The sequence below is a fragment of the Prenolepis imparis genome, unplaced genomic scaffold (assembly GCF_030444845.1).
Source record: "Prenolepis imparis isolate NDT839.2.m4 unplaced genomic scaffold, iyPreImpa1.0 SCAF_39, whole genome shotgun sequence".
Lineage (NCBI taxonomy): Eukaryota > Metazoa > Arthropoda > Insecta > Hymenoptera > Formicidae > Prenolepis > Prenolepis imparis.
In genome coordinates, this window is record NW_028141197.1 from 276,015 (window position 1) to 286,263 (window position 10,249).

Sequence of the window (10,249 nt, forward strand, 5' to 3'; positions counted from 1 at the left end):
CTTGATTCAATATGTGACAAACACGTTCTTTGGACATGTTCATAGCCTCTGCTATCTCTCTAACTTTAATTCGACGGTTGTCTAGCGCCATTTGGTGAACTTGAGCGATATTATCGTCAGTGGTTGCAGTTTTTGGACGTCCCGAACGTTCATCGTCACCCAAGCTGGTACGGCCACGTTTAAATTCAGCAGCCCAAAATTTCACGGTGGTAAATGATGGTGCAGAGTCCCCGTACACAGCGTCCAACTCGTCTTTGATTTGCGTAGGCGTATTTCAAAAACAAATATTTAATGACAGCTCGATACTCGATTTTTTCCATTTTCACAAAAACACTCACATCGACTCACTCAAATGATTGTCAAACAACAACTGCGCGTCCAAAATGGCTGAAATTTTGGTGAGTACCTTTCAAAGCATGCGCAAACACATTCCCCAACTTTTGTTTACGAGTGCTGCCATCTTCATGTTGAGGTCGGAAACTTTTCAGACAACCCTCGTATAGGCTTATAGAGCCGAACGCGGATGTCGGTGCGTTGGTTTTTTTGCGAAATTAATTTTCGCTGCAACCATTAATTGTGCACGGGGCACGAATATTTTCTTGATATACTGCCAAGACTTAAATTTGGAATTCATACTTAATTCCTGTGTTCCCCTCTGACCCCCCTAAAGAAATGTGCGAGAAAAATATAGATCCGAAAGTCGCTGAATCGGGAATCGAACCCGAGACCTTTCGCTTGCCAGGCGACTGCTCTCACCAACTGAGCTATTCAGACCCTTCGATTCTATACTTTTCTCTTTGCTTGTAAATAATAACTAATTCTAAATAACGCCATCTCTCAGCCGGCGTAAATAAACATTAAGAAATTTGTAAGGCTCTCAATATCAAATATAAATAATATATATAGGCTTATAGAGCCGAACGCGGATGTCGGTGCGTTGGTTTTTTTGCGAAATTAATTTTCGCTGCAACCATTAATTGTGCACGGGGCACAAATATTTTCTTGGTATACTGCCAAGACTTAAATTTGGAATTCTTACTTAATTCCTGTGTTCCCCTCTGACCCCCCTAAAGAAATGTGCGAGAAAAATATAGATCCGAAAGTCGCTGAATCGGGAATCGAACCCGAGACCTTTCGCTTGCCGGGCGACTGCTCTCACCAACTGAGCTATTCAGACCCTTCGATTCTATACTTTTCTCTTTGCTTGTAAATAATAACTAATTCTAAATAACGCCATCTCTCAGCCGGCGTAAATAAACATTAAGAAATTTGTAAGGCTCTCAATATCAAATATAAATAATATATATATATATATATATAGGCTTATAGAGCCGAACGCGGATGTCTGCGTTGGTTTTTTTGCGAAATTAATTTTCGCTGCAACCATTAATTGTGCACGGGGCATGAATATTTTCTTGGTATACTGCCAAGACTTAAATTTGAAATTCTTACTTAATTCCTGTGTTTATACCATATATTTATAAAGATATTAATTTAGATATATTAATAATTACATTAAGAATTATGTACGAAGTATTGCAAATAAGATAGTTATATGTAATACGCTTACATTCGTATATATATATATATATATATATATATATATATATCAGTTAATTCTTTTTATTTACAAATTTTTAGTACTCTCTGAATGAATTCACACTCAAACAATTTGTCACACTTGTCATTCACACAAATATATTTAAAAAAATTTTAAAAACATCTTGAACTTTTTAAATATTTAAAGCTTCGAATCTTCGAAAATAAAATAATATTCAAAAATAATAGCTTTAGGCTATATTGCAATTCATATATTCTAATATTTCTAATATTTTAACAAATTCAACATTTTATTTTTATATTATTTTTGTATACTTTTAATATAGACTTAATGATTTTAATATTTGAAGCATGTTAAAAATGTCTTGTGTCTTTGTAAAATACATTAGAGCAGAGCATCCAACTATTTTGGAATTAAATGTGTAATGAATTTATTGAATCTTCTAAGTTTGTTTTTTTTATTTATTTTTATTAGAAAAATTTATAACTTTAATAAGTTCGTTTAGAGTTATAAATAATTATTTCCAATTCAATATTTAATCAATCCTTTTTAAAGTTAATCTTCAATATTTTGTTTAAAAATTTATTAAAATATTAGATTTATTTTGTATTTTAATTTATGTTTAATATTTTAGATTGTCTTTCTTAAAAATTGTTGAAAAAGCTTACTATTTAAGTAAATCTGTCTGAACCCACGGCAATTATTTATCAAGTATTTAGAATGAGTTTCTCGCGAGTGCTTTATACTGGCACAGTTAGTACTGCTATTACCGCGAGATGGCTCCGCGGCGAATAGTCTTTCCGTAGTAAGAAAACAGGTGAAGAGAGTATATAAGGCGATCAAACTGTTAAATTGATGCTTTGATGTTCAAGGCTTTTATAAAAGAACGTTGGTTTCATTTTTATTTTCATGCATCTGGTTTTAATATTTCTGTTCTCGTCAAAGGGGAAATTAGTATTTAAATATGTGTGATTACATGTTTTAACTGAATATTAAAACATTTTTTTTAAGAAATCGTTTTATACACAATCATATTTATAGCAAATTATGTGGTGTTGATAAACTTTACAGACAGAGAACAGATTCAAGTTATAAAAGTGTTTAAAAAGAGGAAAGAAAAATAATAAATGACATAAAATTGTTCCCAAAATTTAATGTATATAAAATTATCTTTTTTTGATGAATCTTCTGATGATCTAATTTTATTACAATTTATCATACATATTATCTAGAATTTATTGCATTGAAATATATAAATGTCTCAGTTTAATAAATTTTAAAGTCAAACATTTTTTCAAAAGAATTGTTTTAAAATAAAAATTTTAATGTTTCAATAATTGGTACATAAGTGAACGTACAAGTTGAAGGAACCGTTTTAAATTCTTAATTGTGAGAATTAAAAAATGTTGATAGTTTGTGTGCCAACAAATAACGTTCGACTCATCTACATTATCCAAATTTTTAAAATACAGGATTGACAAGTTGAGATATACTGATATACATTGCAATATTTTATCAATTGTTGAATCAGGTATCCTAAAAGAATATGAATTTTGTATAAAAATCAACAAACTATTATTAAATTCATCTTCAGAAGTATCAGAAAGATTTATATGATCTGCACAATAATTTATATTAAAATCCTTATTAGTGTTTATATATTCGACTCAATATTATTATTGGTATTTAAATCTTTATCAATGTTATAAATACAATTATTAGGAAGAATCTCTGTCGAATTATTTGAATTATCTATAGCATTGACTTTTTCAATATTTAACTTACATTTAGCTAAATGTTTTCTAAATTTTGAATAAGTTTTGAACACGGAAGAATAGTTTGAAAAACAACATTGTAAGTTTAATTGTGAACCTTCATAAAACGAATAAATTATTATTGTCGACATAATTAATTGAACTTCCGATATAAAAAGTACAATTTTTACACATTTCAAGGCATGTTTTAAAAATATCTTAATCACTAAAATAGTTTAATCACTAAAATATCTTTACCATTAAAAAAATTATTAAAAACCAAGGATAGGAAAGTTACTTTTTAAAAATAACTAGTTACCGTTACTCGTTACAGAGTAAATAAAATAACTAGTTACCGTTACTCGTTACCGAATAAAAAAAGTAACTAGTTATCGTTACCGTTATTTAAAAAATAACGATTCGTTCCTCTTTCCGTTACTTTTAATGCTAAATCGAGATAAGACTAAATAAAAAATTAATTTATTCTTAAAATGCAACTACAAGGATTATTTTGATTATAGAATTGTTTGGATTAAGATATAGGATTATCTAACTCACAAAATTATGTTAATTTTATCGATATTTTTTATTAACCTTTAATAAAAGTTGATATTCCATTAGATCATCATTTAGGCGACCTCTAAACGGTGACAATACAGAATTACCGATACGAAATAATCTTTCAACTGATACACTGCTTGGTAAAGCTGTATTAAACTTAATAAATAACTTTTTTAATGCCGGAAAATCTTGTAATAATTTAACATCAGATCTTTTTGATTTTAAAAATCGTTGCAGTTCTTCTTCTGACTCCGGAGTTGTTGATTGCCGATAAAAAATAAAAAAATCGTCGTAATCGTCATTATTTAAATTTGGAGAATTTTCACTTGAGCGAATGCCTAACAAATCTTCTAAATAGCTTTCAGCTACTTTTTTTTCTCCACTTAACCAGTTTGTTTTAAATTTAGGATGTAGACAACTTGCGATTATTAATTCCTTCTTTTCGAATGTTGTACAAAATCTAAAATTTAAAATAACATATAGATACTAAAATTTTTATATTTTTATTGTTTTTTATACAATGTAAATTGTAAATACTGTATGTATTTTTTTAGTCTTTAATTTATAAATAGATTAACAAATTTGATTTACCTTTGATTTAAACCTTCCTGAATGGCTGTAACTAATGGCTGGTAATCCGTCAACTTATTTGTAATACTAATACTTTCTAGTTTTTCTTGTAAGCTGTTCAAAACAGGTAACAAATATTCCATACACATCCCCACTTCGTTTTGTAAGATGTCCAATGCCTTTGCCAAAGGTTCCATTACCTAAGAATCCAAGAAAATATGAAGAAATGCATTTTTTTTATCGTTTATACATATAATTTATATGTTTCAATTTTGTTATATTATATATGTGCATGTAATTTACCTGACAATACTCATCTAAAAATTTTATTTCGTCATTTGTCAATCTCTGTAAGTTACAATAATCCAAACATTGGTTTATTTTCTCTGAGCTGTCTTTCAAAAGAGTGACTAGTTGATATGCGGAATCAAAAGTTGAATTCCATCTATTATAACAACAAATAAATAAATAAGTTTTGTTTTTATATAATACATAATGCGTATGTGTGAGAATAATATATGTATATTCAAAAAAATATTAAGATATTTATTAAATTAAAATAAATATAGATAAATGAAAAATAGTAATAAAATATCTTTTTCCCTAGTAACAACGGGGGTTTTTAAATAAACGCCACAAATTTCTTTTATTTTATCTGCCACTTGCGTGGACTGATTTTGTTTATTCCATAATTTAAATAATTTTGCAAATGTTAGCCTGTATTTTTTTTATATAAAGCATTATTATTCAAAGCTTTTTCAGAATCTTTGGCTGCAATAAGATTAAGCGTGTGACTAACACACCTATGGTGTGGCGGAAGAGTAATGAAATCTTCTGCGTCTAAATCTTTTATTTCATCCGTGATTAATAAGTCATTTAAATTATGGAATTCCATGTTAGTCTCCTCATCATTTTCTTCTTTTTCAAATTCTCTAACAAATTTAAAGAATTTTATTTACAAAAAATTGTATTTATAAAAAAATTTAATGCGCTTTTAAATATAATTATGTATATAAAAATTATATATATATATATACATACACACATATATATATATATACACATATATATATATATATGTATAATCATATACAAGAAAAAAATTGTATATAATATTATAAAATGTTAATTTACCGAAAAGCTTTGACAAAATTTGTACCATTATCTGTTGTTATACAACATACTTTATTTTAAATATGTTTTTTATTTTTTATATATCGCTAGTAAATTAATCAACAGGGTAGTTAAATTAATCGACCACACTAGCCAATGAATTTGTCTAAGTTATGACTTTATTGACCATATGGTTGTGGTCTTTATAAAGTATAACTTGAAATTATTAATTACAAATTTATACATACTTTATTTTGTATGTGGTATTCAAAAAATATGGAATTAATTGCTTTTGCTAAAACATCAAAAGTGTGTTTTCCTTTAATTCTACGGCAAGCCAGTGCGGCTGATTCCCTTTCTAAAGTTATTTAATTAATCCAATGAACCGTTATTCCTAAATAACTTCTATAAAAAATTCAAAGATTTTAATTGAATTATAATAAATATTAAAGAATAAAAATATACATTCATAAAAAATAAAATGCATTAATAAATTAATATATAATTAATATAAATAAATTAATGTAAAAATTAACTAAAATATATATAATTATGTAAATATTAAATAAAATATATAATCATAATTATATCTAAGCGAACTTTTTGCTTTGATCCATAAGTCTGCTGTAGTTGAGATAACTTCTATTTAATTGGTTTTCAAGAGTAGTTTTCATGTCACAATATGATTGACTAAGTTTTTCTCTTATTTCGTTTCTTCTCTCGTTTTTTGCACATTATTCGAATTGATGAAGGCAGTCCTATTTTAATTAAATCAATAAATGCAGGACTCTCTACAACTGAGAGGGGCTGATCATTTTCTAGTTTAATTAGTAACTTGAACAATTTGTATAATCAGACCCTCATACTGATTTTGCTGCAGAAATGTAATTTTACAGACCCCAAACAGTCACTATCGGATCTTACCAAAATGTTAACTATAATGCAGAACGGGTTCGATTATTTCAAAACTGATCATCAAAGCTTAAAATATTCTGAAACTTTGAATGCACTTATTAAACCACAATCGATCAATATTTTTGCATAGTTAGATTCTCGTTTAGCTGGAGAAAAACGCGAAGCTATCATATCAAATACAGAGATTCAAGTTATAAGTATAAAAATGGTCTTGAAAAAATTTTTCGAACTAGCAAATATTTTATCTACAATTTTAGTATCTATTCGAGAATGTAAGCAATCGTGAAGCAATAGTTTCAAATCTTCAAAGTGAATTGTGGAAGAATATTGAGTCGAAATTTGAGGGAAAATCGAATCGACGAAGCGAGCTCCCGATCTGCACCTTGAAAGGTGGTACTCATGGTAGAAAGATAAAAGGTGAAGTATTCCGGTGGATGCGCAGTCGTCCGAAAGTAGTGGGAAGTGATCCAATTAGATTTCACCCATTCGGCAAAATCATATGATTGATACTGCCATATGTATATTGCTGGCAATGTGCGTTAAATATTAAGTGTTGGAGTGTGATATTAAAGTGTTATTTTGGACATCAACATCATGCCGAATTGTTTCGTAAAAAATTGCAAAACTCGGACGTCTTATGTCTTCAATAAGAAAGTAATGTTTTATACATTTCCCCAAGATCCGGATTTGTGATCGAAATGATTGGAAGCTTGTCAGAAAGATAAAGAATACAAGAATAAAAATGGTAATTAAATTATGTTTTTAACATACATCGCTCATAACCTAAATTTTTTAATACAATAATTTTTATTGTAATTGTATCCAGAAAGAATATGCGAGATACATTTTAAATCAAACTGCATCGAGGAAGAAATACATATTAAAATACATATTAAAATATACACATAAAAAATACATATTAAAATATACACTATAATTAAAATAATTATGTTTTTTTTTTATTTTTTTATTTTTCATATATCGCTAGTAAATTAATCAACAGGGTAGTTAAATTAATCGACCACACTAGCCAATGAATTTGTCTAAGTTATGACTTTATCGACCATATGGTTGTGATCTTTATAAAGTATAACTTGAAATTATTAATTACAAATTTTTTCTTAAGTGAGAAAAATATTGGTCCGAAAGTCGCTGAATCGGGAATCGAACCCGAGTCTTTCGCTTTCCGGGCGACTGCTTTTACCTCTAAGCTATTCAGACCCTTCGAAACAATACTTCTCTCTTTTTGCTTTTATATAGTTATTTGTAAATAACGCCTTGTATATCCGCCGACGTATACTAAACAGTTGGAAAATCATCTATACGGGTAGGCTCCATGATTAGGTCCAGGAGCAAATTTAAATGTTTTTTATTTTTTATATATCGCTAGTAAATTAATCAACAGGGTAGTTAAATTAATCGACCACACTAGCCAATGAATTTGTCTAAGTTGTGACTTTATCGACCACATGGTTGTGGTCTTTATAAAGTATAACTTGAAATTATTAATTACAAATTTTTTCTTAAGTGAGAAAAATATTGGTCCGAATTATTTTAATATTTTACAAATATTTATCAAAAATATTTTATAAATGTTTTTGGAGTCTTAGATTCAATAGATCATAAATATTTATCATAAATATCAGAAAAATATGTATCATAAATATTATGGTAGATATTATAATATATATTTAATAAATCATTATGCTAGAGAGACTTTTAAAAATATTTATATTTTCTTTAATAAATATATATATAATTTTTTTAATGAAAAATTAGGTAAATTAAAAATAAAATTGAATATAAAAAAGCTTTGTAGAAAATTTTTTTATTATATAAAAAATAGATTTTGAATAACTTTTATAAATACATTAAACTAAGATTATATCCAAATTATCAAAATAGAATGCCTTTTAACCTAAATATTGTTTTTATTAGTATAAGTAGCATCGTAGCCACTCGTCGATCGTTTCACGTATGCTATAAGTTTTCTTTTTCATCAGAGGAGTCTTTTTCAAATTCTTGTCTCAAATTTGTCTCAAGTTTTTATAACCACATTTACTGAAACAAATAATTTTTAATTATTTATCTTACATTTTAACAAATACATTATAACATAAATTAAATAAATTTTTTTAAGTACAAAAATTTTGTATTTTTTACTACTTTAATTTATTTTTCAGTCGAGATGCCGAATTGTCTAGCCAAGAAGCTATAGCTACTTTTATATTGTCTTCTGTTGCTGAAGGTATATGCATTTATACAGCTTCTGTAAAAATAATACATATATGTATGTATTAACGTGAGTCTCTGTAAAAGTGAAAGATTTGTTTTCCAATAGTGTTTTATTTATTACGTAGCTGAAAAGACACAAGTATCGAAACGTTTTACGTTTATATGTAAGCATTGTTGACAAAGGATAAACATCAATAAATTTTCTTGATGAATTATTCCACTATTATGTTACTGCTCGCATAGGCCTTCCACAGATTATTGTTACATACAGTTTTAATATATTTACATTTGATAAAATAAGAAATGTATACTTATGCTACAAATATTGTGATGTAGGCTGCGATCAAGACTGCACTATGAATGCTTTGAAACATCATCTATTTTTGTTCTATATTCCATGAAAATATTAAGATAGAATGATATTTTGTGAAGCATTCGTAGCACAGTCTTGACTGCGCAGCTATATATGTATATATTACTTACCGATATGTTGGATTGGAATTGTTTTCCTTTTCCTTTTTCTTATCTTTTCTTTTTTTTCAATTTCCTTGTGTCTTTAATTTTTGTGATATTTTGTGTTTTTCTGCGAACATAAGATATAAATATAATTAATAATTCTCATAATTTTTAATTCAATATTGTTGCAATAATTTGGAGTTCTACGGAGCTCAAAATCATAACGCACGTTTACTGAATTTTATATAGAATATCATTTTATATAGAATGTCGAAACAAGTAAAATTATTTATATTAATGTTTAAAAAAAATTACAAAAGTGTATAATAAGTAATATATCTTACCTCTTAAAAAAATCCAATTACCACAAAAATATATGATATCGAGTATTGCAACCTAAGTATGCTCACCTAACCTAAAAAAGTATGTATTAAAAAATATAACATACCTTCAGCTGAAGCACTCCGAAAAAACTAAAGTATTTTGATTTTATATGGGATTTGTATGGGACTCCACAAATAAAACCAAAAATCCTTGTAGAGAGCAAAAATCGATGTTTAGCCGAAGATAAAACGACACTTTTCAAAGGCACGTTATAGAACTCTAAGAGCCAATTTCACCAACGTTGGTTAACTTTAATCTTCGGTTAAACTATATCTTTGTCTCTTTTCAGATACATTCTTAAAAAGAGACAAAGATATAGTTTAACCGAAGGTTAAAGTTAATCGACGTTGGTGAAATTGGCCCTAAGGCACGTTTACAAAAGAACTTTCTCTTGCTTGATGAAACATACAACAGATACAGTCGGATATTAATTTGCACTCCATGAAACAGATGGCGTTTCCAGTAAATAGTTAAAAAATATTTACAAAATAATTACCATAAATATTTATTTTTACTTACCATAAATATTATATAAAATATTTTATCTATATTTTAATAATATGTCAAATAAAGATTTTTATAAAACATGTATAAAATATTTATATATTTTTAAAAAATATATATTCATAAATATTTATGAATATTTATCATAAATATTGTGTGTTGTCTGGATAATTATATAAAAAAATGAATGAATAAT

At 27.3% G+C, this 10,249-nt stretch overlaps 1 long non-coding RNA gene, 1 other non-coding gene and 1 pseudogene across 2 annotated transcripts; all 3 read right to left on the reverse strand.

Annotated features, from left to right (window-relative positions):
• Positions 1-698: 698 nt before the first annotated feature.
• On the reverse strand, positions 699-774 carry Trnaa-ggc (transfer RNA alanine (anticodon GGC)). The gene has a single exon. It is a non-coding gene; the product is annotated as a tRNA-Ala (tRNA).
• A 3,114-nt stretch (positions 775-3,888) lies between these two features.
• LOC145947052 (uncharacterized) lies at positions 3,889-6,233 on the reverse strand (annotated as a pseudogene).
• A 2,422-nt stretch (positions 6,234-8,655) lies between these two features.
• Positions 8,656-9,900, reverse strand: LOC145947053 (uncharacterized). Its single transcript, XR_014427117.1, has 3 exons — positions 9,614-9,900; positions 9,193-9,292; positions 8,656-8,743 (listed from the first exon to the last, which is right to left on the reverse strand). It is a non-coding gene; the product is annotated as an uncharacterized LOC145947053 (long non-coding RNA).
• Positions 9,901-10,249: the final 349 nt, after the last annotated feature.